Raw genomic sequence first — 25476 nt, 5'->3', positions numbered from 1 at the left:
CTCTGCATGTTATTGTTTACGTAAGGAAATTTCGCGCATGCGGACAACGCTGGAGGACAAAAAGACTATTCTTCTACATGTGATGCTAAGCCGCGCTGCTGCCGTAGAATAATTCCGTTAATTCAATCAAACTTGGACATGTAGATATTATTAATTTCGTGCTATGCTCCACAGCAAAGGGAGAAATCGTTAAAGTACAACTCAAAACCACGTCTTTCTCGCTCTCTATATCGTCGCAGCTACTGCATGGCTTACTCTGCAGTTGTGGAATCACAATGTCTGTGATCATGAGCGCCCCCTGCCATGAGGCAAGAGAACTGCCTGCCTCACCTCGAATCTCTTCTCTGTCGTTTATGATCGCTCATCAGCTCACGAAACACGTTTACACACAGTTGGTGACAAAAAACACTGTACGTTATATACATAAGCTAAATTACGGAATTTCAATTCATACATTAAATGTTTTTTAGTCATTTTATTGGCGACGTACAGACAGGAGGAACATGCTCCCATAGAATGGCAGCCAGTGCAGTTAACTAGAGGTTGCGCAATCCCAAGTGAGGCTCTGATCGCTGCTGCCTCATCGGCTTCGCTTTTGAGCATTTGAATGGGAAAATGCGAAAATCCAATGATTTTGAAGAAAAAAATAATCAGAATTGATTGATTAAGCTAAATGAAAAGTAGGTACTTTATAGTACAAACTGCAGGAAAGTTGGTATTTTTTATTTGCATATGTGCTACCACTGTATGCATGCTCTTGGTAACCCACTGAGCGATGGGGTTGGAACCACAGACGTTGGGTGAATTATTCGGCCTATAAAGATGTATTGACAGTTACCACATTTACTTAAAGCAAAAACAGCAAGCTTAAAAATCATCACTTAAATATCTACAGTAAAGCATATATCTTACTTGGTTTAGTTTAATGCAACTATTCTGTACTATATGTAGCATGGAGAAAGTTTAATTGTCCACTCAGTTGGAGGAAAACCTTTTAGTTAGTTTGATCATTTAAGACAAAGTTTTCATCACATTTTCTATTTTTCTTTTAAATAATAATATAAAAAATATAATATATTTCTATCCCACATTAAGAAATTCTCAAATTGAATGAAAGCTGACTTGTGTTAATCGCCCAGACCACAAGGATCAATAGTCATGTTTATTGCCCTTCATTGTTGCAGAACCCTTTTCACGCCATATTTCAGTTACAAGCAGCTAAGCTGCAAACCAGCACCAATACTCCCACCTACTGGCAGGTGTCTGTTACTGTGCAGCCTGTGCAGTTAGTCCACGTCCCTCCACCTCCCACCTTGAGGCTTCCCTTCCTGCTGGAGGAATGGTAAAGTGATCTGTTGGTCCCTAAGTGCTTTTTGCTGTCAGTGGTGTTGACATGGGATGCAATAGAAACCCAGCTGGGGCCACCTTGATGGAGGGGTACGTTGAGCTGGAAGGAAAGTGCATGCTTTTTCTCTGACATGTCTCTCCCTCTCACCATTTCTGTGTTTTGTCACTTTGTTTGCGACATTTGAATTTGAATTTAAACTGTTTATTTTATTTTGCATCCCACAATGTTTATGAGATAGGTTTCCTTTAAGACTGCATCTCGTGTAACCAATTGCAAATTTTGTTTTTCTTTCCATCAAGCTGATCCTGGAGGGGGAACATATTTCACGACCCCTCAGAATGATTGGCTGCATGGGAAAATGCTCCCTTCCCCCACAACTGGAGGAGGAAGCTGCGGACACAAACAGAAGAGAGTTGGGGACTACCTGCTGTTTAAACAGATATCAGGGCTGTTTGGCTGAGGCTGGAAAAGCCCCTGAACTTAGTTCCACTTCAGAAGTTTAAGAGTCCCGGTGAGAGCGTTGGGGGCTCTCCTGAGAAATAAGCAACTGTTTTGCCGGGAAAGCTTTTGGATCACAGGGTAGACCCCCCAGAGGCGTCGCTGTTGCCTATCGCTGATTGGTTAGCACGCTTCCAGAACATCCTCCTGGGTCCTCACTCAAGAGATTTTAAAGCAGCCAAAAAGTTAACTCAAATAAGCTTTGTGGATAATTACTTGATGTGTGTGAGATTCTTTTTCAGACTCTTGATAGTATCTTGCAACAGTTCTTAGTAGAAAACTCTTTAAAGAACAAATAAGAATAGAAAGAAATCAAATTTTTAGTGTGATTTACATCAAAAAATAGAAGCATGTTACACATGGTCCTGTATAAAGGCATTCTGGATTCCTCTTGTACTGGCAAAACACCTGTAGGTCTTGGAGACATCCTGAACATTGTGCACTGTGTGGGGGCCAGAGGCATGACTCTGTCTACACAGAGGCTGTAACTGGCCAGGGACCTGAAAAGAGCACTTGTAAAAATAGACGAAACCAAACATCTGCCCGGTCTTTGTAGATGTTTCCCTTGTGTAGAAAGAAGTTAGCAAAGATGAATTGATTTCAGCCAAAATTTTATCTTTGTGAATTTTATGGGAGATGGAGAGAAAAACTCTGCAACTTTGGTTTACTAGAGAAAGAGAATCCTCCTTATATAGGTCATATTTTATCATACTAGGCATAAAAACAGTTATTTGTTGGCAAGATGTATGCTAGTTACAGTGTCATTGAGCAAAAATACTACAGAGTCCCTATATTTACGCAGACATTATTTAAAACTAAATCTTACAAGATAATCTATCCATTTAACTTTAAGAGAAGAGCAGTAGTTATTCATCCTGCTGCTAACATTGAGATCTATAACATTTACTAACCACTGTTTGTATCTTGAAAATAAGAATTTTGTACTTATGAAAAAACATTAAACTAAATTTAAAACTTTTCACCAAAAGTAAAAACAGGTTTTCTTGCTGGAGCTTGCAGCAGCAGATATGTGCGTACTGCAAATATCTGTCATCCTTCAGCTTCAGCGTTTAGCTGGCTCCATCTGAGAAAAAGTTCCAGAACAATTACGGCAGGTGGAGAGTCTCTTTCTCGAAGGCTGAGGTGCTCTAAATATGTGAGCAACTTAAAGTGCAGAACCATCACTCCCGCATGTATTGTTGTATTCTGCTACTTCACTGGCTTAAAGTAAATAATAGGCTTGTTGACTTGTGTTTCTTTATAGGGAATGTAATATAATATTCTGTGCAATATACTATACTTAAGAAAAAAATGGGACAATTCCTTTTGAATTATGTTTCAAAATATTAATGTTTTGCCTATTCAGATTATTACAGCTGAAGTTGTCAACATCATTAACTTGTCACTGCAGATCAGACTGATTTATTGTGGGTTTATTTTATTGCCCCCAAGTATTTTTCAAGAACACTTCCTGTGGCTTACAGGAAGAATTGCACCAGAGATAGCACCCTAGCTTACCATAGGAAGCAATGTCTTATAGTCCTGTTTTATTCACCTTTTGCGTGCCTTTGAGTTTTTAAAGGCCATTTAAGGATAAGGTGGATTTTTTTTTAAACTATTCCATTGATGCAAAACACCCAGAGCCACTGTTTAATGCAGCTGCTTTCACCCCAAAAACTCCACCTTTAGAAATGAAACAAATTTATAGGGATGCGGTGACATCATTTACATGAACACTCTGTTTTAAGTCCAAAAAGGTCCCGCTGTATATTTGATTTGGCCTCAGGCACCTCAGCTGACCAATACATCACATGTTCTCTGGTTCGACTATTTAATGTTGAATCTCCAAAACTCACAAATGCCTTTCAACCAAATGTTCCAGAGATGTACCAGTACACTAAACAGGCTATATATCTCGCTCTCCTCTCCAAACAGAAATAGATTTTGCTGAATTGTTTGATAAATTTGGTCTAGGTTTTCCAGCCATCATTATTGGAGCTCCTACTGTTTTTCTGGCTGTTGGTGGCCCAAGCCCTAATCACCCTCCATTCCCTCAGAGGCCATAAATTACGCCGATGAGATGGTGCTTTGTGTTCCTACTGCTGGGGAGCGGGGCGAATTCACAGCGCCATATTTTGACAACCCGTACTTTAAATCATTGTTTTATGACAGATGGGAAAACTTCTGCTCTTTTGGCGGCCTGATTTATGTTCATTTGGGTCTGGAGGACACTATAATTTGCAAGTAATGTGAAAACAGATGGATAGAGAGATACCAAAGGGTAAGACTGACCTATATGTTCTCAGTGCAGCTTGCAAATGGCATCCATATGCCTTGAAAACTCTTCCAGTTACATCTCCATTACAGCGCCTTTTTTGTGTTTGTCCGTTTGACCTCTGCATATTTTTATCCATTAAAATGCTTGTTTCTTTAGTTGTACAAAGTTAAATATTCTCTGAAGTAATCCACAAGATTTATCAACAGCAGAATCAGCATTATGTCTTACCCAGATTTTTTTTTTTTTTTAGTTGCTGACATAATATGCAAGTGACAGGCATTTATTTAGATATGTTCAGCATGTATCAATAAACATTTTAATCATTTGTCCTTGCAGCTTTCCATCTCTGCTGAGGCATAAAAATGGAAGCAGAATAATTTAAACCATCCAGGGCTGCATTTCTTTTCTGGTCAGATGTCAGTTTGGAAACAAAAAACCAAACACTACAAAACCAGTTTGCTTTATTTCCACTGCCACAGGTCACATTCAGGGGTCAAACACGGACTGCTCGCACATTCAAATTACATCACAGACATTTTGCTGGCAACACCTATAGCCCTCTAGGTTAACAGCAACCAAGGGGATTAATTACAAGCTGTTACTAAAAATGTCCCAGTGGGGTTTTCAAAACATCAGAACCAGGATGCTTTTCATAAAGACAGTGTTAGATGTTTAAGAATCAGAAACAGTAAAAATCTCAACCGATCTCTACTTCTCAGAAAAAAAGAACAAATATTTCATTCTCCTGGCAAAAATACTAATAAATGTAAGGGAACCTGTGAGGAAACAGAAAAATATATCATGCACGGCCTGGGAGCCCTGATGACTCGTGTTTTATGGCTTTTCCAATGAGGCAGGACAGTATGTGAGTGTGCAGTGTCTGGCGTAGCCATTGTATTCCAGAGAGGGGCGGGGGACCACCCACATAAAGTCGGTGATGAAGTAAATACTGTTGCTTGGCCACGTCACCTTCCCTCGCTCGCAGAGTAAACTGTGGTCTGACGAAGGGGCTTTGCTATCTCAGCTTGCCTCCAGATCACTGGGCAGAAGCTTGAGGCTCAGGACAATCCCTCCAACCTGACTGTGAACTCCCTCAAAACACACACTTTTTCCTACCCGTCCCATTTTGGTCAGGAAGCTAGCTAATGGTAGTCAGTGTCTCTAAACCAGGCTGAACTTGGCAGAGCTCCATGTCTTTTAAGTCAGATGCAAACCGCTTATACGCCCCTCTGGAGACGAAGGCAAAGTGAGGCCCAGAGGGAATGAGGTGCCTACAGACGCCCTTGTCACAGGATGACGCTCTTGGTTTTCTTCTCTTTAATACAGAAAATCAAACAGGCTTATCGTTGTTGGGTACCACATGTTCATTTTTAGAAAAGAAAGTGGAAAACCTTATCAAGTTGCTGTTTTGTAGAGAGAACTCAATTCAAAAGAGCAAACTACAACCAAATCTCTTGTGTCCCACATACCACAGCTACTTAATCATATTCTCTCTCCTTTTGTTTATTTGGGCTGTGTGGACATCAAACCTCTCAAGAAGGGAATAATATCCCAGGAGCATGGAGAAAAGCCTGCCAAACGGCCTCGTATTTCAAATTCACATTTGAGCAACAGAGACACAACACGTTTATTTTGTCAAATAATTAAAGTCATTACTACCATTAGAAGTCAGATTGCTAGCTTGCTACATAGAAGTTAATGTTATATCCTGTTTTGCAGAACTGTGAACATCCTTGCAGCAAATCTTTGTTACATGACCGTTAAAAAGCTCAGCTAAGTTATATTGCTTTCATATTACTTTCACAAATAATCTCATAAACAATAAAAAAAAGTCTTGCAATCTACCAAGATCAATGTGAAGGTAGAATTCTTATCCTCAAGTGATCTATCATAAGAAGAATCAGAAGATATTGTATGTTTCTTAGAATGTAGGATTTATTTATATTAAATTCTAAAACCACCACTTCGTCTAAATACTAGAAGAATGAACAAGATCAACAGAATCAAGTACTAAATGTGTTATTTCTGTCTCACTTTCCTTTCTTGCCGTGGCTGTTCTTGTATAGCTCTTTATCAAGTCCAGAGGACCCCACACTATATTCAGTCACTCAGTCAAGGAAACATTCACAAGCTGATTCACACCCTGGAGGTAAGCTACTGGATTACAGCCACAGCTGCTCTGGGGCAGACTGTCAGAAGCAAGGCCGCCCCCTGATTATCACCAGCAGGAAATGTGGGTGACTGTCTTGCCCAAGGACACAATGACAGAGACAGACAGAGATACATCAATTACGAGATGTGTGATGCAGGTCTAAGTAGGAAGAAATTAAGGGGAATTTTGAGAAAATTATGCTCCGTCTCATCACTGAAGAATGTGTGTCACTTTGGTGAATTTCTATTCTCATCCATGTTTGTTTTGTGATCAAGGATGGGGAATACACAGTTCGTTAGTATGTTAGTATTGCTGAAATATCACCATCTCATTGTATTGCCTGATTTTTTCAAGTTTAAGTTTCAGTTGTCAATCAGAGAATTGATTTGTAATCCCATATAAGTGTCCCCACGTGGTCAGAAAATAAATAACTGCATCAGTCAGAAAGTAAGTTATGCTGTCAGTGTCACATTCAGTTTTATGGAAATGGTGTGCTGTGTTAAAGAAATCTTCAGAGGATCGGAATGTGTTATTGGATGCTAATGTTATTATTGGGCCATCACAGCAATATTTGAGCTTCAGTTCTGTTGATTTTGTAGCATGTGTTTTTGTGTGGTATACATGCTGTGAGAAGGCATAGAGCTCACACCACAAAATTTTCTGACATGTTCAGAAAAAGCTGTTGTACAAGGCTCATGTAGAATTGTGTATGCAACAGTGTCATTTACATAGTAATGCAATGATGGCGTGTTCTTTTTTTTGCCATTGAAAAAGTGGACAGACATACAAGAAAGTGATCAGTTCAGAATATTTGTTGTCTACTAAATAATTAACCCAAAGTAACGCACAAACAGATGCTAAGAATTATGGTCATGTCAAAATACTCAATATTTAAATGTTTAAATATTTAATCATTTCCACTGAATAAAATACACATGCAAATTTTGACAAACAATATTCAAAGGTATCACTAATTATGGCTATTTTAAAGATATTTTTTTACTGTTAAATTTCTGATGTAAATTAATTCATTCATTTATTCATTCATGCATTGTATTGTTCCAGTCTTTCACATCTTTGACCTGTCATGATGTGAAAAAATGATGATTGACAAGAAGAGTGACAGCTGAATCTAAGGTTGTTCACACAAATCTGTGCTTTATTGGTCTTAGATGATAGTATCCAACCCAGTGTCATCTTTTCTTCCATAATGATTTACTACCGCCTGGTGGGATGAGCTCAGTCAATATGTGTGGTTGGCTGCTTTTTGCACTTTTTCCTCTTGTTTCTTTTTGGTCTTTCAGGGCCCGTGGAGGTTTCTTAACTGTTACACAGGCATTTGGATTGGAGACCAGGCTGTTTAAAGCTGGATTTGGCAAAAGGCCCTGCTAAGTCTCCAAAAATAAGAGAGAGCAGGGCTAACATATTTATCTTTGTCTGCATATGTGTGTAGAGGGGCATGTGCATGTGAAGGAAAGAAAAGAAAGTCAAACTGTTCCACTGGTATGTGTTTATTTATTTTTTTATTTAAAAAAAAAACATTTTCTAACTTTCTATGGAGGAGATGTTTTCCCGTTAAGTTTGTACACTGATCAGGCAAACAGGGATTTGTGTATTCAACTAAACCTTAATTCAAAAAAGGAGAAACATAGCAGTTATGAATGTCTTACAGCACAGGATCCCAAAACGTACACATCAAGTACCACTTTTATAAAGTCTGAGAGAATCAGAGCAGATTGACATTTTAAAACTGTAACAAAATATTGAATTTTTGCTTAGTTTTTTATGCATTTAAATTTCATGTTGAAATGCTACACAAGTTGTCCCCTGAATTAAAGTCCAGAGCAGTAAAGCTGTAAGTTCAGCTTCAATCCAGACTTTAAAATCTTTTGCAGTTTAAATTATAGCAATATCTGCAACAGTAAAGGTCTGTTTTGCATGCTGGTGTGTTTCTTATTGATGTTTTACATATGCATTGTGCAACCTCTTTTAAAGAACATGTTCATAGCTTCACCCATACTTTGGGAAAATGGAGAGTACAACAACAAAACTTTCATTTGATGCAAATTTTCTTTGAAATCCCATCTCTGATGAATTAGCTTTTTTATAGTTTGTATTTTTGGAGAATCAAAACCTACTTAGATGATGGTTGTGTTCTAGAATCTATGTTTCTTGACTTAAAGAGATAATTTGTTAGCTATAAAACTTTTCAACCAATGTAAAAAAGTTAATAATTTATATCTGAGAAGAAAAAAAAACATGCGTTTTTACAGATGGTAAATAGCCTGTGCTTGTACAGCGCTTTATCAAGTCCAAAGGACCCCAAAGAGATTCACATTAAATTGAGTCATTCATCCAGTTCAGCCACTGATAGTGTCGAACTTTTGGAGCACACTGACGGAGGTGAAGCTGCCACCAGCCCTCTGACCAGCAGGCGAGGCAGGTGTCTTGCTGAAGGATTCAACAGCAGAGGCAGGGGGAGGGGGGATCGAACAGGTGATTTTAAACTGAATGTATGCTATTTTTAAATTCTATATAAGGAGGTTCACATCCAGATGTCATAGTGGTAAGGAAAAGACTGGCGGTACTACAAGTTTGTTAAATATTCAAGTGTAATACTGAATTCACAAATGCCTCTTAAAGCGCATGTTCAAATATTTTTTAACATAATTAAACTTAATTTGGATCATTTTAAACAGAGAAGAAACTATTCAAAGCTTCACATGAATACCATTTACAAACATGTCATTTACGAATTATTGTTTTCCCAGTTGGAAAGAAACAGAAAAGATCACTTTACAAATAATACAGAGATTGTGTAAAAATGTTTAAAAAACATTTGATTAAAATGCAGTTTTAAATTAAAAAATATATATATATTTTGTAATAACAGTCTGGCCGTTCCCAGTGTCAAGTTGTCCACAAGAGCCGAAAGCAGATCAAGAAAAGTGCCTTTGTATTTACCATGAAATACAAAGCAACAAAGCAACATGAAAATTGTTGCTGCAACTAAAGGTTACCCAAGTGCTACTTGTAGCACAATATGAGAACCTTGATCTTGGAACATACGCATCACCCCAGCTGTGTTTATTTCTCTACCTGCGGTTTTTCCTGCCAGTTGCAGTCTTAAGGAAATGTAAAAAAAAAACAGAGACCTGACCCGGCTGCTGCTGTTGTTTTAAAGGGAGAAAGGTGAAGACGGTCCCCTCTAAGGGATCAGTGGTCTGACCCAAGGACCAACGGTCAGGGACATGAACCACAAAGAGCAGCCGGTGGGCCATGTCTTTATAGTGGACTTTCAGCTGACAGCTGGAGGGTAATCAACAAGATGTGGATATTGGGGGAGGAAATATGTGGATGTATTCCCCAGTAAGAAAAGTCGTTGATATTGTGTTTTTTATTATTATTTTGATGTCAGTACATGATAAAGAAAATGAAAAAAAACATTCACAATTTTATATTCTAGGCGGGCGGTCTTATACGACTATCCAAACACACGAAGGTAAAATACTATCTTAAAAAATGGAGAAAGGAGCACAGACCTATCTGGTGGACTTTCCTCCTTATTTGAACACATGATCAGAAGTGTGTCTTTTGCGACCTCTAGTGGTCGCTGTGTGTTCCTACCAAATGAGCCATATGGATCTGGTTTACAGATCAGTGGTTGCACATTCTACACCACAGCATATTGGGCATGCAGGAAACTGTTCTGTATTTAAACTGAGTTCATTTTCTGATTACATGTGGTAAGTGAATTGCATTTATCACAAATTATATTATAAATACATAAGATAAATACATTTCATGTTTTTTTTCAGATTTCTACTTGTAAAACAGGTTTTTGAATTATGCATAGTCTGTCTTCCACACCATATTTATTCACCTGTGATTTTCTGTCACACAGAATACAAACACAAGGCATTCATGCTTGATGTTGCAATACAATGAAATGTGGAAATGTTCAAAGGGTATAAAGACTGTAAGCTGCAAGTGAAAAAACCTTTTTTTAAACCTATCTGTTTTGCTTAGAATAACATGAATGTACAGCAAATGCGTCACTTGCAATGAATGTCGTAGACTAGTTTGCAAACAAACAAAAGAATACTTTTAGATTTCTTTCCTGACTTGGTGACTTGAAAAAATATGAACCAGGCTGCAACATCCTGCCTGCAGCAGCAGACAAGTATGACCCTGTTCATGTGTTTTCTCTGGCTGCTCTCAAAAACAGCGCCATAACATCGTTCACTATTTCTCTTTCAACAGGAAAGTGCCATTTATGTTGCGCTCACCCTCCCTCGCAGCACGTAAGATAGCGATCACATCATGTAAATCCATTTGTTCGGAGACTTTGCGCGGCGGCCACCCATATTTTTAGCAAGCCTTGTGTTCCTGGCCTGCTGATGACTTTTCCAATCTTTCCTCACAGCCTGGCGGGCAGCTCGGAGCAGTTGCTGCACACCACCTCGGTTTCACAAGCCCCTTTTCAGGCCCAAGACCTCCAGTCTTCCAGATACCAGTGTTTGTGTTTGTTCTTCTTCACCTTGATTCCTGTAAGAGTCAACCGTCTCATGTACAGGTCAGAAGGGGAGGAAATGGCAATCCCAGCTGAGGACGAAGATAGAACCTATTAACTTTCTCATCTGTGGGAGGGAAAATGGATCTTTCAATCAGTCTTCTCCTCTTAGTGTTGGCTGATTTCCCTCCCAGTGGAGATGAACAATTGCACCAGAAGCGAAATGTGGAAAAATGCTGCTTTGACTTTCTTTGTAATTGCATGTTTTCTTATGCACAATGATAATTATATTATAGATTCAAGGGGTTGGTTTTTCTCGGTTTTGTTTCAAACAAAACTCAAATATTGTTGCACAACAACAAAGGATTTTTAACGTTAAAACAACAGCAGATCAGGATGCTCTCTGTTTCACACTTTTCACTCCTCACATTGAATATTTGACTTCCTTGTGAACTTGACACTTGCTGCTTGGGGGAAGTCCCAAAGCTCACTGCCTTCTGTCTTCACCAAGAGGAGAAATGGGTTTTAGCACACTGGCTGTTTATAGTGAAATTATACACAGGAGTACAACACTATATTTCAGCATTAAAACCCTTATAATATGACCTGAAATTCAACTAGTTTAACTTAGTTTTGTGGATTACAAAGCTAACATTTGTGGTATTAAAGGAATATGCATTTCATCAACACCTATTCTTATTTCGAAAGTGGTTTTAAAGCAGTGGATGTCAAAGACCATAGAAAAGTGAGCGTCTGCTCTGTCTCGTCTCCAGCCTTCATCACTCATCAGCTCTGAGGGGCTTTTCTCATCTCAGAGGTGAGAGAGATATGGGTCAGTCTGACACGTAGGTATGAATTTTTCACCATCTGCCATATTGTCTTTGAGTAAATAATCCGGCTGAGAATTGCCCACTGGCTTATGGCAGCGAATTGTATATGAATAAAAACGCTAAACAAAATTGATGGAAAACAACTTGAGAAGAATATCTGAGTGAGAGAGCTACTCAAACAACATCTGTTTTTGATCCCTCAAAATGATAGATACACATCAGCTCATGAGTTTGTTTTGTTTCTGCGCTTTCCTCGGAAATGTGTTGCTATTTTGGGTTCCTGGGGATGAAAAGATCCACATTCATTTACATTATTTGCTTGGGTGTTGTGACATTAAAAAAGTATTTGCCACTTTTTAGGTTTTTTTCTGTTTTGGTTCTTTTGTCACACAAATGTTTCACATCGTCATTCAAGATTTTGTCACAGAAAAAGAAAATCTGAGTTGACAGAAAATACTGTTTTCAAATAATAAAGAACAAAAAACTTTCTAAACCAATCTGACCATGTCTGAAAAAGTAATCACGCCCTAACTTGCATCAAACATTTGTGATAACTTACAATGAGTCTTTTGCATCGGTGTGGATTATACATCTTTACCATAGTGCCACTAAGTGCTGAGGCCACTGTATATCAGAAACAGGAGTCATCTGATTTCTTTGGTCTCTGTAACTTAGCCCAATAAAAGTTCTCCTATAGAGAAGAAAGTTCTTTAATAGTTTTGTCTCTTCATGTGGCCATTTATTACAAGTGGGCATTTGACACAGTGACCCAGTAAAGTGTTCATGCAGTGAAGCTTTCATGTTTTGGTTTACAAGTGTGCAAAGTGAGAGATATTTTGGAAGAAATAACTTTTTGGGCAGCCTTCTTTGTTTATTTGCTAAATGCAGAGTAAAACTATAAGCCTTTTCGACAACGAAAGCAGAATATCTGTTTGAGTTTCTAAGCTGTAAAATGCAATATAATTAAATTTTTTGTGTATAAACAAATCCGCATTTATAGTAAATCGCTTTTCAGCGAATTCAGTACACACAACCTCCCATGGTTAAAAAAGTTATTCAGGTTGAAGTTATTTCCAGTGTTCCATCAGAGATCACTGTGTAAATCTAAAGCCCATGAAATGTTTAAAGCAAAATCTAGTAGCATTCTTGATCCTCATGAGGTCTTTTACACTGGCACCCCGTCCTTTGATGGTAAATCGGCACTGTGTCACTGAAACCGAAGGGCTGCACTGGTGTCTCAGTGGGTGTGTTGAGAAGGCAGCATGCTGCCTGTAATGACTTCCACCAGCAGAGCTGAAGGACATCGCTGATGTAGATTCAAAGAGACTTTACTTTCTGCTGAGTTATTCTCAAATATATGTCCAGTAAAAAGACACCCACAGAAAGCTTTGACTTCAATTCTAGAGTTTACAGCTTCTTTTAAAAACATGTCTGCAGCTAAGAAAACACATGGAGTCATTCCAAAGTCATAATTGTTTTTTCTTTGGCAAAGCATCACACAAATTCTTTCATTAATATGCTTAGCTCTTGTATTTATTGGTTGGTCTCCTGACAATAAATGTCACAGTTAAGGTTTGTTCTGCTGGGTTCATCCACTATTAACCTCCAATGAAAAAAGGTCTCATGATGGTAAGACATTCTGAATATTAACCTCTTCCCTTTGTTGTTTTCAGGTGCATGCAAGGTACTTTCTTTCATTTCAAGATAAAGTGCCTTACTAAACCATTGCAATCATAAGATATCTAATTCACTTTCAGCATAAAAGAAAAACGTTGTTCAAATAAGTATAAGTAGTCTTAAGTAAAACAAATTCACACTGCATGTGTTATTTTGTTGAAAATGCATTGATACTACATGAGTGATTTGCTCAATAATTCAAGGACAGTAGAATATGGCTACTCCCTTTACACAGAAACTCAGACGGTAAAATTTGCACAAACACATAAACAGATTTGCATCAGGGGGAGTTTTTATGATAGTCGTCATTTAAGCCATTTGCTTCAGCTTCGCCCTTCCTACCAATAACCATTATGACTCAGAATCTATCAGAAACAAACATAAGCTCAAACAGATAAGGTTTGACATTATTCAACTCTACAATAAAACTCAGTTGCTTCTAACTCTGTTTCGAATCTTTCAAATGTGGTTTGTAAACCACAAATTTCACTAAAGTGAGCTGTCCCGCTAGATTGTTGTGTTGTTCTGTACCTCATGTGAGGTCATCAACCCAAATAAACACAAAGTAGAATCATCTTACTCTGTTAAGGATAAAAAAGAGATTTTTAAGTGAAACATCATAGTTTTTTCCCCAGATGTGTTTTAATTGATCATTTAAATTTGTTAGAGAATAAAATACATCAGAGGATGATATCTTTACATTTCTCCGCATGTTACGCCCCCCAAGGTCTAGGGCAGGGGTGTCAAACTCAATTTCACCAAGGGCCACTTCAGCATATTGGCCACCCTCAATGGGCCACATCGACGGTATAAATCAGGAATGCCCAAGTGCAGTCCTCCAGACTGCAACTTTTAGATGCGTCCCTGCTAAAACATACCCCAGACAAAAAGTTGACTTCCCTCATTAGCAGCAACTCAGTTCTGTAGAGGCCTATGAATGAGTCAATGATCCAGGTGTGTTAGAGAAAGAACACATCTAAAGTTGCAGAGTGATAGGTCTGAAAAGCTAGACTTGGGCAACCCTAGCATAAATGTATGAAAATACAATGTTAAAAATAAATTAAACAACACCTCTTGTTAAATAACTGATTTTATGTATTCAAGTTTTAAATATTACATTTGAGTTTGCATGGATGTAAAATTACTGCTCAGTTCAAAAATTACAATATTTTTAAACTGAGCAGTTTAAAAATATGCTCAGTATTTTTAATCTGCTCAGCTAAACTTCGCTCTTTAGCTTGTTAGCTTGTCGATGTTTCAGTTTTATTCACTGGGAAAATTAATTAGCTTGAGGTGACTCTGCTGCACTCTAGTGGCGAGAAGCCGTAATGTTGGCTGGTAACAATCGGAAGGCACTGTTGGATTCACTCCTCCCATTCCGCTGTAGTTGTTTTGCATTGGTAGTGGAGTGGAGGTGAAACAAGAGAAGAAACTTACGGCAGGCCAGTAATACACCGAGACTGCCGTTAGCTGAAGCTAACAAGCTGAAGCTACAATAAAATCATATTCTACTGGCGTTCATGAGTGTTGCCCAACGTGGTGAGTTATTAATGCTGTAGGCTGTGGGGAGATTAGTCTTTTTTATTATCTGTTCTAAGCGTGAGTTTGCTAGTGCTAATTAGCCCAATGCTAGCTGTATTTGCTGCACTGTGATAGTTGAATGCCGATGTTTATTATATGACGAAGTGTTCTAAGAATAAACTGCCTTATAACAGGTTAGTCAAGCCTAGCTAATAAATCTATGTTTAAGTTTGTGTTGATTGAATTCTGCAATACTAAGTATTGATGTTTTGTTTTTTCTTACTTTATTTACAGTTTAACCGGACGGCACGTCCGTGTAAAAGCACTCGGCAATAAAAATAAACAACAACTATCTTATGTTCTTTGTAACAGGCATTATGGGAGATGTAGTTTGTAGTCAATTCGTGCTCATAACCTATTTTAAGTCAATCAATGGGGCTGTAAAACGGTGGTGGGGGGAGAGGGCTACATAAAATGACGTAGCGGGCCTTGAGTTTGACACATGTGGTCTAGGGGTTCAGGGGCGGTAACATAAAAATGTGTCCAGAGAAAAAGTGGAATGAAAAAATGATTTATTACAGAAAAATGGTTTTCACAGAATCAAAACACCATACAACTTAACCCAATTTAACAAAAGTAAAGGACCAACAAATTCAGAAATCACTGAGTGCAAATTAAACAACAAGATGTTCAAACACGTCAGTCTAAAGCAGTGCTTCACAATTCCAGTCCTCAGGCCCCCCTGCTCTGCATGTTTTAGATGTGCCTCTATTCCAGAATAGCTGATCCAAATGATTGCATGACCATCAAATGCTGCAGAAACCTGTTGGTCACCCATAGATTCAATCCAGGTGTGTAGCAGAAGGGAAACACCTAAAACATGCAGGGCAGGGGGGCCTGAGGACCGGAATTGAGAAACACTGGTCTAAAGTAACTCAAAACAACCCAAAAGAGAGGACAAAAGGGAGCACCGAAACCTCCCAAACACAAGCCTCTAGCTTGTTTGAGATTTATCTAGTGATGTTACGTGATGTGCCGAGGCTTCGAGGCGTGTGTCGAGTAATGGAGGGGGCGTTTCCGTAAAGCGCGTATCGAAGCTTGCTTCATTTAGGGGAGGAGCCGAAAACGATGACGTCCGAAACCTCGCTGCCCGGCTGTACCACGTGACTGCTTCGGGAAGTGGCTCAGAGTTTGGCGCGGGGTTTGACAGCTTTAGAAACCCCACAGGCTGCATTCAAAATGTGGTTTGTTGTAGGCGAGTTGCAGTCAGTTGAGAGAGTGGATAGAGTTTTGATAGTTTGGATAGCAGAGTTTGGATAGTGGTTATTTAGTTTGAGACAGTTAGTTTGGTGTTTGGAGAGTTTAGGAGAGAGATAGAAAGAAAGGAGATTTAGGAGCGCGAGGATAGGAGTAGGATGGAGCCGGCGAGAAAGAGGAGGATTTCCCCTATGTGGGAACATTTCGATTTGATAAGCCCTAACAAGGTAAGGTGAACTGAACATTTGCAGATGCATTAGGTTTGCTTATGAGGAACTGTATTTTTCACTGTTTCTTATTTTCTGTAAAGGTGAGGTGTTTATTGTGCTCCAAGGAGTTGGGGTACAATAATAACACCTCATCCATGTAGTGTCAAAAAAGAGAAATCGTTTGAAACCAAAAACTGTGGAGAAATTGTTGTTTCTTAATAAAAATGCATGAAATCATCCAAGTTACACAAGCATTAGCCTATTCACTACCCCCTCCCTAGTTCCACAAGCACTTTCACTGTCCTCTGCCTGATTAAGCCTATGCCATTTTTCTAGAGTCACAGAAAAACATTATTACACAACATGCCATATCACATGACACTATTTTGGGAATAATTACACATCGAGAATGCATTCAAACAATATTTTATTATACACATATGTGTATACATAATTTATGTAGCCAAATGATTTCGTCCTACACCTTTTGTGAAATCATTCCCAAGAGCCATAATAGACAAAAATGCAATGCATCACATGTGTTAAGATACAGCTGGCTGTGATTATACACCTGGCCAGTAGGTGGTTTCGTGTGCACATGAAGCTTCAAGAAATGAACCCTTTCTCGAACCAGTTGGCTCAAGTGGTTCAATGCCTCATGAGGCTTCATCTCACCATCACTACTTAAAATACTGTTGCTCATAAACATGGACTTGGATTGATTGTTTGAGAGTTAATATTATTGAAAAGAAGAAAAAAAAGACAATGCACTTGGTGTTTATTGGTTGAAGTAGAAAGTGAAAAAAAATGTTGGTTAGGATGTTTGACTATGAAATTAAATGTTGTTAAATATGCTAATTTATTTATTGGCATTGAATTTTATTATAAAACATTTGCTATTTATTATACTTTAGGATTAAATGGTTTAAAGGGGTGAAAATTTATCTTAATTTCACAATGTATTTATCTTGTTAATTTCAGATTGTAATAGATGTGTTTCTGTTTGTTTTGAGGTTTTTCACCTATGTGGTTGGCTATGTGGTTGGACTACAAAAATTGTGAACATAAAGATGGACTAACCAAAATGAAGACTCCTTGAGTGAAATCCAGTTATGTTTCACAGTAGAGACCTATCCTTTTCAAGTGGGGATCGCACAGTAAATTAAACCTAACAGAACTTGACACACTTCACCACAGACCACAGTCATGTACTAATTTGTGTTATGTCACAAAAAAATGTTTGTGGATAAAACCTGATGAAAAAGTTAAAAGGGTACGAATACTTTTACAAGGTGCTGCAGTTTTCTACAAAAATAGTCTGTGCCTTTCATCTCCAAAACAAACAGTGAGACTGCTGCTTGTCTTGTGTTTTTAATGATTTTTTTTTCCACTTTAGAAAATCTGAAACATCCCATGTTTGCTTGGAAAGGATAATCACCCAACTCATGAAATGTTGATGAGCAAAATGAGTGGCAGCACATTTTCCACTCAGAGGCTCATTAGGGAGCCAATTCCAGTGACGATCTGTGTGGAGGTGGCAAGCACCTGCCTTCTGTCTGAGGCATGCCACTTTTATTGCACACCCTTCTATTTACTCACGCTCAAATTATTTTTTGCCCTTTAGTTTACAAAGATAAATGGAGGGATTAATATATATTGGACTAATCTGGAGACTTGCAGAGGGGGTTTCAGAGAGCTTGGTTAGTATTTCCCTCAGGTAACCAAATGCAGGCCCACTGGATTATGTGCCATTTGCAGTAAGGCTTAGCCATGATCCAAAGCCATTAGCAGAACATGGCTGTTGAAAAAATGAAGGAGAACATGGAAGTCTTTTAATTGCTTTCTACTGATTAGAGTTCAAAGATGATTCTAAACTCAAAAAATAATATATATGCTTCTTCTGACAAATATATAAATAAAATTTACAGTTTCAAATTCTTTGTTCTGAGCAATTAAAGAGGGGGGATTATTTTCTTTCATTGTAAACGCTCAAAGGTGACAACTACACACTTCAAAGCTGTTGAGATTATTTCATGAACAGGTGTCATCACAGGTTTAGATGCTGCTCTTGATCTTTGAAAAGTGACAGGTTTTCTCTACAGAGAAATCAGCCCCACCTTTAAAAGCTAAAGCAGCTTCATTGTGTACCTGAACAATAGAATAAGTAATGGTACTAGTTGTGGTTAGAGTACAATATTCCACACCTGCTATTTCATAGTTTGAATAGCACCTTTAATGTGTTTGGGCTTTTTTGTGACTGAGTTTGATGCCGGAATATGTGAGTAAGAAACAAATCAAAGGCAAGAAGCATATTTGACTGATATTTGTTTCATGTCTGGGGAATAGACAAATAATACTTTGACTCACAAAGAAGTGCATTGAATAGTTGCACTAGCTCGTGTAATGGTGGTTCTTCCAGCATTATCACCACAGGTGAGCTCCTTGTACAGTGTACAGTATGTACAGGATATACAGTACATACAATTTGGTTCATAAGAATGACACAACAACCAACTTTAGATATATTTTGAACTACATCTGATAAAATACAGTCCTGTTTTCTTAAGATAAAAAGGATTTTTTTTTTGTTCAGTAGGAATGTTGATTCAGATACAAACCTCTGTGTTTTACGTTGGTTATGTTTTCTAACAATGTGTACACAATGGGCAACAAAGGGGGTACCACTTCTTAGGAACACCTGAGCTTTTGTCCCTTGATATCATGGTGCCTTGGACAGTAAGCCATGATGGTCATAGTCATATGAGAAAACTGGCAGTGTGCACATTCAAGCATATTCCAACCCCAAATCTGCAGAAACATCCTGATGTCACCTAACATCACGTGTAGTTTCTACTTTTCATTTTACTGCAATATTGTACAATAAACAGGATTAATATATTGAAGAAAATAATGAGAACGGAAAATATTCATCATGGCTATCAAACTGACCTCACCGACTGAAATACCGCAGCGAGTTGAAGGTTCGTTGGACACATTTTGCTGTTTTCATAGGAACTAAATTTACATACACTTATTTACATTCTGGGGTGTACAATACAATCTGTTTTAGCCACAGGGAGAAATACATTAGTGTTTTGCATGTGGAGACATTAATCTTCCCAGTATCAGTGTTGTAGGGTCTGGGAAATTTACATGAATGATTATTTTTGTGGTTAATAAAGAACTGTTTGTTGCACATTTGCAAGTTCTTTATGCATGCTGACCACAGACATTGAGCTTTCCGAAAAACAAGCTGTGTAGAAAAAGCGAAGGTATCCGTGACTGTTCTCTCCTATTCATATTCAAAGATTGACCATAGCAACATCACAGTAAACCATATTGTACAAAAAATAGATCCTGGAACTGTGTGGCTGTATTTAGCTCATATTCATTTAAGTTATGATTTTGGTAATATATGCAGTTTGTAAAATATGACCAACTGAAATTATCATTATTTTATTTGTGTGATGTTCAGCAAAGAATATCTCGACTTATATAGGTTGTATTAATATGAATAAATAAAAAAGCCAACAACCAATGAAAAAGACAGTCTGCCCTGTAATTGGTTGGTTGCCTGTTTCTCTGTTGCCTCTGTCAGGGCAGCTGTAGCTACAATGTAGCAACTTGTCAGTATGTGTGGATGAATGACTGAATGTACTTTAAAGGGCTGTGGGGTCTTCTTGACTTGATAAAGACCTATACAAGTACTGTTTTGTTTGCTCTGGTATTTTTATTTATTTATTTTTCCTTTATTTGTAACTATGCAAAATTATGAATATAAACACAAAACAATAGTGCATGATCTTATATGAATGAAAAGCAATAGAAATTCAGATTACGACCAAAACACAGTACTTAGTACCCTCCAAATTGAGAGAATACCTTTTATTACTGCCACCTAGTGGTAAGTTTGCTCCTTCAAACTGTTGCTCTTGTGAGAGTTTGCACGACACTTTGTTTAGATGATTTTAGTTTGGTCCGAAAAGTCCTTTAATAAGTGTTCCCTCGAAACGCACTGTCGTTAGGTGTGCTCTTTAGTTGTAAAAAAAAAACAAACACCAAGTCTGTGATGACCCTTGTAGTGTGAGAAAGGTTTACAGGCCACCTTGTCAGAAAAAATCGTAAAACTAACTGCTTTCACTAGTAGCCATAGCACTAATGTTAAAGTAAAATCTGCTAATTGTAACTGGTTAGAAATTAGTTTAAGAATTACTTGAAAAAATTGGAAAGTTGCAGGAATTTGACTAATTCACTTTTTATCATTTTTAACTATTTGGAATTGGAGATTTATATCCATTCGTTTTTCCACATTCAGTGCAGTATTTTCTTTAGGATTTCTAAGGCGGCTGTAGCTTACTCCAACCACATCAATAACATTATAGGATATTGGATTTTAAACGAATACTGTATTTTCATTGCTGTTTTACAGAAAACTAAATAAAGAACAAGCCTTACCTAATCTTAACTTTCAGAGTGGTCTTTGCTTCCTGTATCATCATCACTGCTCTTAAAACACGCATTTAAACTGTAAAACATTCACCCTGAAAGTCGTTGCTTTTAAATAGGATTCTTGAGTTCAGAAATACTTGCTTACCGTGAAATTGTGTCTCGGAAATAAACAATTGTGGAGATTACTATTTAAGACCGACCACATATCAGCTATGCGTTTGATCAAAAGGCGATTTCTGCAATACACGACGCTGACCAGCAGGTGGTGCTACATAATTAGGTATTATATGGCTTGTATCTTTGTAAACAGTTTTAAAAACAGAATAAATTCATTTTCATAGAGTATTACACCTATCTTAACAGCCCAAGAACTCTATATCACCCATCCAAACGATGAGACTGTTTCTCTGTTTTCCCTTGTGACCTTTCTGCTAATCACAGCCACTGTAAAACAAGTGCTATAAAACACTGTCCAGCTGGTGATAAAATAAAAAAGGCCTCTCATCTAGCAGGTGGTGTTCTGCGTGTAACGTCCCTTCCTGTACTACCAGCCAGTTATGGTTTTATTGCTCCACACATCCCCCTTCATATCTGCCAGCTTCCAGGTAAGACCACCTGTCGGAACAATGATAAGACAAGTAAGAGGGATTGTGTGCAATGGGAGACTGGCAATCACTGTCTATTGCTGTGGTTATAATAATAAAGTGCAGAGCTGGGATGAAAATGTCCAGGCTAGGTTTGCATGTGTGGCGTTTGTTTGAGTTCATGCAGACAGGAAATTATGTTAGCTTATATTTTTTTGTCTGATATTTACAGAAAGACAAATGATTTTCCAGTATAATTTAGCATTATTAGGCTCTAAGACATCCACTTGAGGGCAGTGTATTTTTTTTATATTGCCATGTACCTGTTTTTGTTTTTAAATTACACATTTTATTTAAAACCTCTTTTACAGCCCTGAATTGAACAATAAAACAATTAAAATATAATTTCTTGATGAGTAGAAATTTGCATAAAAAGAAGAAAAGATTTAATACCCAGCATAAAAATATTTGACAGTGGAAAATCAAAAATGATAATAAATCATAAATATGTTTTCAAAATGGCTTTCAAGGAAGGAAGAACATCAGGAGAAACCATCTCACACACTGGACTCGGAGCTCAGAGCTCTGTAGCCCAGGGCAGCCAGGAAACCAAGTGAAGTTGAGGATCTCAGAGTTTTATCTAAAAATTATTTTAATTAATTGCTTTTATGACATTTTTATCTAAAATAAAAATAAAACATGTAAACATACTTAACACAATCGGGTGAAAAACACAACAGCATAAGAAATACGATTATTTCCATTGATCCGGACATAAAATCCCGGAATGGACTGCGGCTGGAGCTGCACATAGGCTGTCTTGCTAAAGCTGGTTTGGTGTGTAGGTTGTACAAACAGGGCTCTGTGATTATTTTTGCTTTGATTTACCAACACGCCGCCGAGATCAACAGATCAACAGGCAGCTTTTGGAGTGCTCTGCTTTTCTGTGAAACACACGGTAGGTTTGAGGATCTCTGTGCAAACAGCCTCTTTATGACAGAGAGTGAGGTGAGTGGCTTCAGACAACTCATCAAACAAATATACTAAAGGCGCTGAGTACACTCACTCTGTACCATCAGACTATTGTTATTAGAGAATTTATTGACATAAGTATAGGATTACAGCCTTCTATCAATAAATATAGTGCTAATGTAGTCTCTTAACACATTCAAGAGCATCATATACACATTGGGGATATATTTCATACCACAACAACAGTATTTTAGCATCTGGTGTGAACATAAATGCTGCATTTTTCCCACCTTCTCCAAAATTTTCATTCAAGATTAAAAGCTGCCGACTTAATTCCTGCCTTGACGCTTGCATTATAAGCAATGCTAAGTGTTTGTACAGCACATAGTGAAGTGCCATTTTGGTCTGCACGGATTTTAGCATCTTTCAGCACCTTGCTAGCTGGCTCAACTTGCTATCTGACTGAATCTGCTCAACTCACAGCTGCAGAGTTGAACCTGGCAACAGCTCCAACCCTAATCTCCCCCTCTACAGCTTTCGCTTGCAGTTTATTTTGCATCATTATTTGTCAGATTTGACATTGATGAATTAGTACTTTATTTTCTGACACCTTTCAGATCTTTCAGCATGCCTTAAAACACAGGTGATGACTAAAGTTATTGCAGGTGTTTGATGCAAATAATAAAGAGGGAGGGGAAAGCATGGATATTTAAGTCCTAAGGATACAAAGATGCGCTCCTGAAACATACTGTGTGCTCTGAAGAAGCATGCTGGAATAGCAGCTAGATAAATCTACCTGTTTATGTTTTCCCCGAACAGTGATTGTGATTGCAGTGGAGTATTTAATCAAAAATAGCAGCGTCATGGTCGAGGCTGCATCAATAATTAAATCCAGAGGGGGCAGCAGCATTAAAATTAACTTTGTAATTAGGTGCAATAAAATCAAATGAAATGAAAGATTCTAGGTAATACCATATAAGAAAGAAGGCCAAACAAAAGGCGTCCCAGCTGCCTTCCAACAGCCAGCCGCGTCTAATGATGCAGGCTCGTCAACATGCCTCTCCTCATATCCATAAACGGATGTTTCGATGCAGCTTTTTAATTGTTTAACCAAATAGGCAGTCAAATGAGCAACAACGTCTGCTATATACGTTAACGACAAAATATTTTTAAAAAGAAAGATGTGGCCGCAGATTCAAATGCCCCTATTTTCTTTTTAAATCCTGGATTTAAAAATGGTCCCATTCTCTGGATTACTATTGTAAGGAATAGGAAAATATTATTCATGGTATCAATATGTATTTCCATAAGACATAAGAATGATAATAGGCCCTCCGAAATGGAACGGCGGTTAGGATGTGTATCTCCGGTTCAGGTTTCTGAAAGCACTCCATAGGAAGGCGAATCTTGTGGTCTGGTGTTTCATACAACTTGGGAATTAGGCAACTGCTGTAACTGTCAGTGTGTTGCCTTTAAATCACGAATGAGCGACTTTCCAACCACCAACATCTAGTTTTTTCACTCTTTAAAAAATCAAAACACCTGCTTTCGTTATTTTATTTTCATTGATTTCATACAAAACACTTTGGTTGTTTAAGCAGATCAAAACTGTGCAGATTCCACTTTAATTGAGGAACTAAGGGAGAAATCTCTCTTGGATTTGTTTTGATGGACATTCCCAGGCAACATGGTGGAAACACTGAGCTGGCTCTTTTGTGCTGTTTTGCATGGGGTCTTTCCACAGTGCCAAAGTGGGCCTGGTTTGCAGCCATGTGTGACTGGGGCACTTAGTGGCTCACAGTAATGACCCTAATTGGGAAAGTGGGCTCTGTTTCAGGGTCACTGACAGACCGACTGGCATGTGAGGAATGTGACTGTGTGGCACCCGTTTATTGTCTGGGCCGTGCTATCAATTAGCTCTTTACTACAGTGAACATCCTCTATGAGGCCAGTTTCCACAGAGGGAGAAACCAACCACATCTTTTTTATTATTATTATTATTTTTGTAGTACTTTTTCTTTGATTTTTTAAAATATATTCTAAAGCAAGAAATGTGCAAGAAAAAACCGTACACACTTTGGTTTAGGATGGGTCAAAACAAACTTAATTCTTACCTGGAGGATTTTACTCATTCAGACCTAAAACCGCCATCAGTGCAGTGCAGACAGGCTTTGTGCCATTGACACACACAGCAGTGCTACAGACAGACATGCTTTGTTTCAAAAGGGAGTGGAAGGTGCTGCTAGTTAGTGTACAGGAATTAGGTTGGTTGCAGCACTGCGTGGGATGAAGCTTCAGGAAGAATTCCCAACTAAGCACACTGTAAAAACTCTTGTTGCACTCTAGGCATCAAATCCTCAATTAATCAGGTGTTTGATGTGGTTGGCCTCACTTTGTGCTCCACACCCTCAAGACTTTTCATGAATGAACCCTTTGAAGCGTTGTCAAAACGGCACTTCAGTCAAGAATTTTGCAACATTTATTCAGTTTTCTCTGCGAGTCTAACAGATTTGCACTGCAACTGCAGTTGTCATGTTATCCCTGTAAATATACCTAGAGATCTCTACTTATTTTTATGCAAAACGATCTCTACTTATTTTTATGCAAAACGATAGTTATGTCAAAACTAATTAAAATTATGGGGACCTTTTCATGCAAAATAATAATACAAAATGAAAATATCAGAAGTTTTTGAACAGGGACTCTGTATAAACAAAAATGTAGCTTATTGTTGTTCATCCTGATTAGGGTTTTCTGGTAAAGCGTTGTTGCTCTGATTTCTTGTAAGGTGGTCTTTTGTGTTTCAGAAAGTTAATATCTGTTTGTGTTGCTGTCTACAGACCAGAAATATTTTATCCTAAGTTTGTAAATTACCAGACTCCCTCTGAGCGTAGTCATTACTCAGTGTTTATTGATTCTTCTTTTTCAGTTGCACCCTGTTTGTTGCCTGGCTGGTTTGTTTTGTGAAATCCTGCTTTAGAATTTAGAATTATTTTGTAACATCTCCTTAGCTGTCACTTGAAATTTGGTTTTATTTTGACTTACTTGATGCTGTCTTTGCAATGTAAGCTTTTGTTATGAGTAACATTTTGTTAAGCTTTGGCATCCAATGCTTACCTGAAGGTATTTAGAGGACGATAAATACAACCGAAGGTCTCACGGTTATTCTTCAACGGATGTGAACAAAA

This window comes from Xiphophorus maculatus, chromosome 19 (genome assembly GCF_002775205.1).
Source record: "Xiphophorus maculatus strain JP 163 A chromosome 19, X_maculatus-5.0-male, whole genome shotgun sequence".
NCBI lineage: Eukaryota > Metazoa > Chordata > Actinopteri > Cyprinodontiformes > Poeciliidae > Xiphophorus > Xiphophorus maculatus.
This window is presented reverse-complemented; position numbering follows the sequence as displayed.